Source organism: Channa argus, chromosome 19 (assembly GCF_033026475.1).
Source record: "Channa argus isolate prfri chromosome 19, Channa argus male v1.0, whole genome shotgun sequence".
Classification (NCBI taxonomy): Eukaryota; Metazoa; Chordata; class Actinopteri; order Anabantiformes; family Channidae; genus Channa; species Channa argus.
The window spans coordinates 11,411,335-11,420,857 of NC_090215.1; the positions used below are offsets into that span (position 1 = coordinate 11,411,335).

The 9,523-nt window shown below is 40.1% G+C and overlaps 1 protein-coding gene across 6 annotated transcripts in view; it reads right to left on the reverse strand.

Annotated features, from left to right (window-relative positions):
* Positions 1–3,301, reverse strand: part of sulf1 (sulfatase 1) — a 36,363-nt gene extending 33,062 nt beyond the window's left edge. For 2 of the 6 annotated variants that reach the window (XM_067486677.1, XM_067486678.1), the window contains exon 1: positions 2,915–3,301. The gene's annotated coding sequence lies outside the window, so the exon portion shown is untranslated. The remainder of the gene's footprint in view (positions 1–2,914) is intronic. The other 4 variants (XM_067486674.1, XM_067486673.1, XM_067486679.1 and 1 more) reach the window with 2 other exon arrangements.
* Between the last annotated feature and the right edge of the window lie 6,222 nt (positions 3,302–9,523).

The window sequence follows — 9,523 nt, forward strand, 5'->3', positions numbered from 1 at the left end:
ATCATTAAGTTGAAGAGATAAACAAGTGCCAGAGCAGAGGGTGGTTTAGGTTTTTTAACATGCTCACACACAAGAGAACACACACAAACTACACTTTATTTTTCCTTTTTCCAAAGAGGAAAAATGTGAAAAACTGACATTCCATTAGTCTTAAAAAGCAACACTGTTGAATAACTCATTAAGTGTAACTGCTGATTCCAGCAGCTATGTTAGCTGAATAACTGCAATATGATAAATTGGTCACCACAGTTTAGAGTATTCAGAATTAAGATACAATTTTAGCACATCTCAAATCCTTTTTTAGCTTTTCATTTTACTGAATCCAGTGGAGACCTATAATGAGAATTCAGAAATGTGACATATTGTAGCGTCAGGTTGAAAAAAAAAAATGCAAAAAAAGAAAAATGCTACACGCTCAGCTAAATAAAATTGCAGTATGGTGATGATTTGGAGAAGAAAAGAGAGGAGACTGTAGAGTCTTGTCAAAACTCACCTAGCAGGTTTTTTTTATTTGAAGTTAATGAGAAAGAAAGAAAGGGAAAGCTAAAAATACCTGCCCTGGACTGCCCTGAAACTCAATTGCACATGCATACTAGCAGTTTTAATCGATACCACACATTAGAACCAATATGTAGGTATATTTGTGCACTTAGACTTAAGTGCAAAACTTTGGATCTCTCCGATTTAAAAACAGCAAAAAGAGGTTGAATGAGGTTCTAGAGGTATAGGGAGGGCATACCAAGTATAAGAGAACATTTCATAAAGAAGGATGCATTTTGCAATGATACAATTTCCATTATTTTAGAATAACTTTCCTTTTATACACTGCTTGACATTTTTTGTTACTTCCGATAATGGGGCATTTGTACTGGCTGAATGTGCATTAAGTAATAAGTGGATTTTCCTCTTTCTGCCATTTGATGTAAGGGGCTTGCAAACATTTTTTACCTAACCTAACTTGTAAACTTGTCATGAATGCCAGTGGCCTAGTTCAGTATGTATGAAGTAATGCAAGAAGTAAGGGAAGTCTCTGATGTACAGTGGCTGGCATTTATGGGGGATGGACAAATGCGTGCACACAGAGTCCACTGGTCGTGTTCTCACAAATAATAAAAACTACAGATAGTACCTCCTTCTTTCCTTGCAATCACTTCATTTTTACACTTTTTTTACACGCAGACACGAACACAGTGAATTCAAATGATGGCAGCACTGCTACTAGAACAACATTTGTCTTGGCAAAGGTCTACCCCAGAACATAATTATTTGCAGCAGCTGCTCATGCTCTTGTTTGTAACACAGTGAAGCTAAACTGTGTAAGGGTCTCTATTCTTTTCTGAGCGAGCAATCAGAGCAATGTTTTCTCAAGCCCCAAAGCTTCAATGATGTTGGGCAAAACCAAAGTGAGGGGTGGACTTGTGAATCAGTCAAAATTAGGGTTCTCGATCAATCATTCTGCAGCCTCATCATTCATTAACATTACTGACAATGTTGAAGTATTAAATTTAAACCGGTTTTATTTTCCAATATTGTGCCAGGCATAAGAAATAGATTTATAAATTCATTAATGTTTTAACCCAACAGACCAAACAAGAGAAAAGTTACTTCCTTCATTTTTTCAATAGATGGATATTTTTATAGTATAATTACACTCAACAAAAACATTTTTTGAACTTAACCAAATATAATTTACAGTTGTTGAAATGTGCCAGTCACCCTATAATAGACTTATCTTGCCAAGTTCTCTTCTCAGCTGTTTTACTAATCAATCAGTTAAATTTTTGTGTGAACATCTGAACTAGCCTTAAGGCAGAAGTCATCACAGTCTATTGGCAGTTGTGTTAAATACTTCAAGTAACAAGCAGGAAGTGTAGCTACGGCTGGTTTACAAAGATAAACACAAATTTACACAACAGCAGCTTTCACCCATACAACCCTTCGCTTCTCAGCCTAGCTGCCGGCACAAAACCTTTTACAGCTGCACAATCTCCACTAACAAACTCTTCACTTACACACACACACAGAGAGCGCCCTTAGCTAGGTACTATACATCATATTCATGTTTCTCTGGCAAGTTTCTCTTCTCACTTGACTTGGGATAAATAGGTGAAGTGAGGTGTGCATTTTTAGAGCCTCTGCTTCTGTGCGCAGCTCTGACAGTTTGTCCGGAAAGCACTCTTCAGCAGCTCATCCGTTTAGCATATACTGACACAATCTGCCAGAGGTGTACGCTGAATAAGATTAATGGAAAAAAAAAAAAATAATAATAAAAAAAAGCTCTTAGCTGAAGTGCTAAATCACACATTGATGAAAATCTTTTTTTAATTTCCCATCATAAGAACCAACCAAGTAAATTTAAAAAAAAAAAAAAAAAAAAAGTGAAGTTGGAGTTTAAAATATGAAAAATACGCATTCAAGATGTAAAAGCAAAATAATACCGATGTCTTACAAATATGCAAATACAACAAAAGTTTTTCGCTATGATCTCATTGTGCAGCATATTTTTTTTAAGTGACTACAAGCTTTAAAAAAAAAAAAAAAAACAGCAGTAGCCGGCTTTTACTTTTAAATATCCTGTGTCCTGCAATTTACAGGTAGGTGCTTGGGGACCAGGGGGGAAAAAGTTACATTAATGGAATGTGCTGCCTTCTAATTCCTTGAGACTAAGGAATTTGCGACAGAGGGAATTCCTGTCATTCAGGGGGAAAACTATAAAATGCTGTGCACACACAGAGCTGCTGTACAGGCAGCACAGGTTCACTGCAGAAACAGCACAGATTGCTACCACTACAAATCCCTTCTTAGAGACCACAACTCCTGTATGCTGCATCTGAAACATTCTGCTAACTGAAAAGGAAGACTCGCAAATAGAATACAATGGGACACAGACAAAAAAAAAAAAGTTGTAAGCTACCTGAAAGAGCAGTGTGCTGGGTGAGTGAGAGGGGCAAGGCGAGGATTCCTTGGTAGAGTTCTCTCCTGGCGCTTCTTTACTGGGTCTCCCTCTGCTCATAGAGGAGTTGGTGTGGTGCTGGGATTTGGGGTTGAAGAGTAGGGGGGACCACACAGCTCCTGGAAGACAACCTCTCTCCTCTAATCCTCTCTCCGAAGTGATGACACTCTCTAACCTCGACCATCTGTTGAAACACGTCCTGGAGCAGTCAGCACTGCGCTGTCAAGAACCAGACTTCTCTGCCCAATCACAGACAGGCTGCTGGGTGGCTCCTCGCTGCCAGGAGGCTGGGACAAGGACACAGCTTAGCGCAGAGGGAGACACACACGCAGTGTCACTCCCTCTCTCTCTCACACACGGCAGTACAGCGCTTTACGAGATGGGAGAAAGAAAACCCCCAGTCAACGTAACCCGAGAGCCAGAGTAGGAGGAAGGGACAGGGAGAGTGAGAGGAGTGGAAATAGGAAGAATGGGAGGGGAGACAAAACAGCAAAAGGGTATAGAGAGATAGAGAGACTGCAAACAGTCACTAATCTCCTTCTCCTCCCTGCAATCCACGTGTTGAGTTTTTCAAAGAATCAAACATAGAAAAGCAATAAAATCCTGTACTGGGTTTATTGTAATGCTCTTGGCATTAAACTGTAGAATCTGTAGGCAGAGAAGCACAGGCAGCAGCATTTACACCTCAGTGTGTAAAAATCCTTACAGTCCCATGACTGCATTCCTGCTCTTCCCCACCTATTGCCTTGAGTTAAAAAGTAGACTAGAGGGGGACACACTTAACACTAAGGAAAGAAAGACAGAGAAATGAAAGGAAAAGAAACTGAAAAAGAAAGAGGGAATATTAGTTGTGGCTAAACAACAGCAGATTGATAGAGCAAATGCATATCATTTACCATCAACATTAACATCATTACCGTTTAATTTCCTAAATGAATCAACCAATTTGCAAACTATTAATACAAAACACGTGACATTAGATGAGAAAGGCTGCGTCACGTTAATCATTTTGCTAAATGACTGTCCCACTCACTGATTCATTAAAAAGGATTACAAGACCCTGATTGCATTCACGAGAAACTTCAAAGGCAGCCCCTAATGTGTTAATACCTACTTGGTATCAGGCAGCATCACAGGCAGCTAATCAGAGGTGTGAATCAACAAAGAAAAGCTTCTGAGTAGATCATTTACATTCTATAAGCAGCATCAACACCCCGGCTTTATTTCAAGTTGTCCTCTGATAAATACCAGTAACTTTAAACAGGTTTACATTTACCTTCATTAATGATTTTTTTTTCCCCCCAGCTTAAGCCAGCAATTTTGGATTACTTATTTTCATACTTAACCAACCTACACCATTATAGTAGAAGTATATATTGCTGGAGCATTGACAAGAGAGAGGAAGGGCCTGCAGTGGAAAACCACAAATTAGATTAACCAAATTCACAAAGACTGTCCCCAGCCCCTCCTGCATGGCTACACACATCCCACCCACACCTCCAACCCCCATTCTCACGGCCGAGAGGTTTCCAAAGGGCCTTCAGGCAGGCCAGGGGCGACAAAATCCCTGTGCTCTTTACTGGATTAAAGACGGTTGCCCCACAGGGGAAAAGGGGCTGTTTTTTCAGGAGCTGAACACATCTGTAAACATCAGACATCCATGCACACAAAATGGTTGGCTGAATTTCTGTGTGAAAAAGCTTTATGATCTTACCAGGTATGGAGATGAGTACGAATAACTCTTTTAGAGCATCTACTTTATGCTAATGCACATCATCCATTTGGCATGATCATCCTTAATCTCCATTTTAACTTTCAGTGATGGGCACGATAGCAACAAAAGCACTGGAGGTCTATTGGGTTGAAAGGAGAAGAGGAGGTCTATGAAAGTCGCCCCTCATTAATTTTCCTCTTCTCTGTGCTTGTGTATTATTCTAGATTTTAGCAAATAAATTAGCTTTCTGATGCCTTGTTTCCTTGCTTTGGACTTCTCTGGCTGGGGCCCATCTTGCTTCGTAATGAAAAAAAATAAATAATAATTTTTAGACTGAACCCAAGCATCTTAGACCTCAAACTCATCCCCCTCTTTTGCTTCCAGCTTTCTGGACATCAGTTAGGCCTGCAGGTGCAGGCAGAGGCCAGTGGTGGGGGGCTGTTCGGTTCACTACTTCCATTCTCCAAGAATGAATGAGATACATAGGGGTGTCATAGCTGTGATCCTGTCCCTGTGCCAACTATATAGCTCTAGAGCTGAAGCAGGAGCAGCAATAATGTGAAAGAAGGAAAGGGTGACACTGGCTTGTACTACCTAGCATTTTGAATGTCATGCACATGGCTACTGCCATGCTAAACTTCTGTTTTAATGCATTTCTATATAGACTCGTGTCTGATGACTCTTTCATATTAAAGTACTCAATGTGTCAGTTGCTAAAGTTCCCTTCGAATGACAGATTCACTTCTAGACTTTCACCGTGTCAAAAAAACATCCCTTCTCCTTTATTTGAATGTGTTACACAGCAGGGGGCCATGGGGGTTCTGTCAAACTGATCTAGTATAGGGCAGAATAAAGATGATAAAAGGAGCAGGCTGAGATTTTTCAGCAGCATTATGTGTTACAATTCAGCAGGACACTGTTCTGGCCAATCACATACATGTAGGGTTACATTCCAGGTCCCTCAAGAAACAGTTGTTTTAAATGTAGTGCATTTGCCTTGTTCTTGCCAGTTCTCAGGAAGTGTCATCTCAAGTTCATGCCAGAGAGGAACAGCTGTGAGTTGGGGGTGACTGCAATACAAACGGAAAGCAGGAGACAATTGGTAGAGTGGCTGCCTAACGATCAAAGGGTCAGAGGTTCAAGCCCCGCTCTTTCCGACCACATATCGAAGTGTCCCTGGGCAAGACACTGAACCCCCAACAGCCCATCCCCAGCTGTGCATGGCCAGCCCAGCCTGGTAGAAATTGGGGAGGGTTGGGTCAGGAAGGAAATCCAGCGTTGGTGGGGGGAAAAAAAAAAAAAAAAAAAAGATGAGACACAAGAGTACAGCAGCAAGGGTAACGGAAAACCAAGAGAATAAAGGAGGAGCTGAGAGATAGCTTAATACACAGCACATCCACGTTGTGCTTTGCTTTAAACATGCACCGTTGGAGAAAGCTGAAAACCTGGTTAAGTAAATATATGGTAAAGAAATCTGTGTCCTTCGTCAGAATTCTACTTAGAGAAATTACGTTTGCTTAATTCCTTAACCTGCTTTCGGATACTAGGTCTTTCCATTTACATGACAGTCAAGAACTCAGCTTTTCTGAAAAGGCCAACTGTCCCCTGGTTGTTTAAGTCCACTTAAACGCACCGCATGACAGAGGCATTTATTTGGGTTTGACAGGTTTGTATGTTTTTGAGAATTCAATTTAGAGGCACAAAAATCAAAAACTTAACAGTGATCCACTAGGCTTTTTAAATTTAAAGGTTGCCTGCTGTTGCTACAATAAAGTTTAACGCTGACACCTATTATTAAAACCCACCATCAAGTAGCTAACGAGTGTTGCTGGAGACAAAGGACTTATGCAAACACAAAATGAAACAGTTAACAGTCACTTCTAATTAACTGTTAGATAATGTTGATCGGATTTGGAGTTTCGTTCATAATAACACCTGCTAACAGACAGATGCCAGATGTCACCTCTCCGTCAGTTATAGTCGGCCACCTCCACCAACCTCAGGATAAAGAACAGTAAAACAAGTGGAGATAATATTGAGTTTCGACAATGTAATCTAATCCCAACAATAATTTCCACACAGTCTTTACATTGCATAATATAGGTTCTTCCAACTTCCCCAACTTCGACAATTGGTTTTATCTGACTTCAGTTTAAATCAGTTTAAATAATAGTTTTATTTCGATACAAAATATGTGTTAGTTTGTGCCATTGGTAATATGAAACAGGTGCAAATATTAACTTCCACATATCTGTTTCAAAGGAATGTAACCTTTATTGAATAATTCTTAATAAATAAATAAATAAATAAGTGCATCCAGATTTCCAAAAAACAAAAACAAACTTTCAGAGTAGACTATTACTGGGTGCCAGGGCCACTTACACAGACAGACTTACTGATTAGGTCTTTACATACTTCTAAGAAAGTAGGCCCAACATGTAAGCCAGGCTTTAAAATATATAAAACAGTGATCACAGAATTCCTTAATTTGCATTCTTAAACTTACAATATTTATGTTCAGATAAATGATCAAAATGAATGACTTCAAAAAGAAGAAATCCTGTAGAAATCTGTGTCCCTGAGTGAGACATTCACCGCTAGCTCCCTGGGAGCCGCCCTGTGGCTGCCCACTAGGGGAGAAGTGGGAAGAAAGAATTTTCTCGTAAGATGTATGTGCAATATGTACATGTGCATAATGACAATAAAAGGTTTTAACCGTTCTTCCTTCTTCTTCTGCAAAATGAGGATCCTTTCAAGAGAATATTGGGAAGAGACAGAGCAATCAATCACATCATTCTCCATCTGATGAATCACAAGATGATGGAAATGATTTGAGATTGCCCCAAGGTTCAGTAAATGGACAAATGGCTGGGAACCAGCTCTGTAAGTCATTAAGATATGAGAAAGATAGAGCAGAGAGATACTGATCGCTCTCCCTGGGTCTAAGTAAAAAGATCAAAGACATTCTGACAGCTAAGACAATGGTAGTCATGAAGTGAACAGGTTTCACAGGCAAACCCCAAAGGCCCTTCAATACGGTTCCAAAAAAGTTTTTGGGTTTAAATTTAGAAAACTGCAATAATGGAGTTACACAATCAAAATGCCACTAATTTTTGCTATCATGCTTTGTATGAGACCCCTACTTTTACAATCAGTATATTTAACCTCAAAGAATGTGTTTCTGCCTACAGATGGATTTATTATAAAGAAATACAATAAAAAAAATAAATACAATTGAAAAGCATATAATTGACCCCTTTGACAGAGTTCCTTTGTGGCCACAAATCACCAGACAATAATGCATTCAACAAAAAAATCGTTTCCCTTCATACCCTGTGACTCCACACAGACTCCACTCAGTCTATTGGTCAGAGAAATCTGCTCCAAGAGTTCTTGTTTACACTAAAATCCTCTGCAAAAACAGGCCAACTCTTTGTTAACTTCGAAAATGTTGACCCCCAAAAGACACTGAGAGAAAGCAGTAACTGTTGTCATAAAGCAGTGTCCAACTTCTTCCAGTCTCTGAGGAGCTTTTGGAAGTATCATCCTCAGCGAGTGGTGCTCTGTTTCCGGAAACCCAGCCTACTAATCCTCTCGGGCAAGAAGGTGAAAGACAGGAACAAGGAGAAAGGGGGAAAAGCAGTACGTGGGAAGGGAAGCCTATGTATGCTGCAACATTCAAAATGCCTGGTAGAAAATAATCCCATAAAGTATGCTGCTAGTGGCCTGTTGAGAGAGAGAATTAGGATTTACACAGCCAGACAGGCTGTTCAATCACCTCCTCAGGCCCCAACTGGCCCAAGGCCACAAAAAGTACGAACATTTATTTTGTCAGCAGAACGCTCCAAGAACCAGCAGGATCAGGTTAGAACATATATTATATACTGCAGCAGATCAACGATACATAAATATAAACAGCCCCAGTTTACTCTAAACAGCCTCCACCCCAATAAATACAATCACTAAGCAAAACACCCAATTATGAGGCATACAAACTAAAATGGAAAACTAACAAATGCCAGGCCACCACTGCTGTCCACGTTAAAAACTTTGTACGTGTACTAGTTTAAATTGAGAAGAAAATCTGTTTTCTGTGCCCAGTAAGACGCATGGATGTGACTGGAGGTTTTTAAACGAGGCGTTTTCTGGTCTTATGGGTCAAGAGGAAGCACTATGGCTCGATGATTTTTGATTCACACGCTTGCAGTATCCTGTTAATCTGTTCCCTGAAGCCTGCCTGCAAGAAAAATCGTTTACCCGAAAGACTTACCACTACACAAGTGCTCAACCACTGCGATGATAATGACCCACTGAAAGGCCACACAACGCAAGTGATCTTTTTTTGGGGGGGGGGGGGGGGAATAGCTTAAAGAGCTTGACCCTAACTTTCTCTAAGATTACTACTAATTTATACCGTATCAGGTCCTATCATTATTCACTCTGCCCTTTGACTATTTCAGCTCTGTCAACTTTCATTTTTTTTTAAGATTAAAGACTTATTTCACCATTTTCCCCATCAACACTTTCATGTCTCTAGGTCACACCCTTGTTAATTAAAGTTTGCATATCTCACAGAAAGAGCCAGAGGGACTGTTTTCAAGAGGGAAGACCACATGAGCCAACAGGTGCAAATTCCAGTGATGCCTGCATGCGTCTGGACATTAATGTGTCTGTATAAACCTGGGCCAAGCAGCACACAGATAGTGATATCCAGCTGAGATGTCTAACAGCTAGACCCGCTTTTATGCCCCATATCAGGTTTAATTTTTACAGCTTAATTATGTGTATGGCAGTCTTATTATAAACGGCCTAGCAGAAGTGTTGCCTTGATCTGAAAACTATTCTGTAATCAAGTC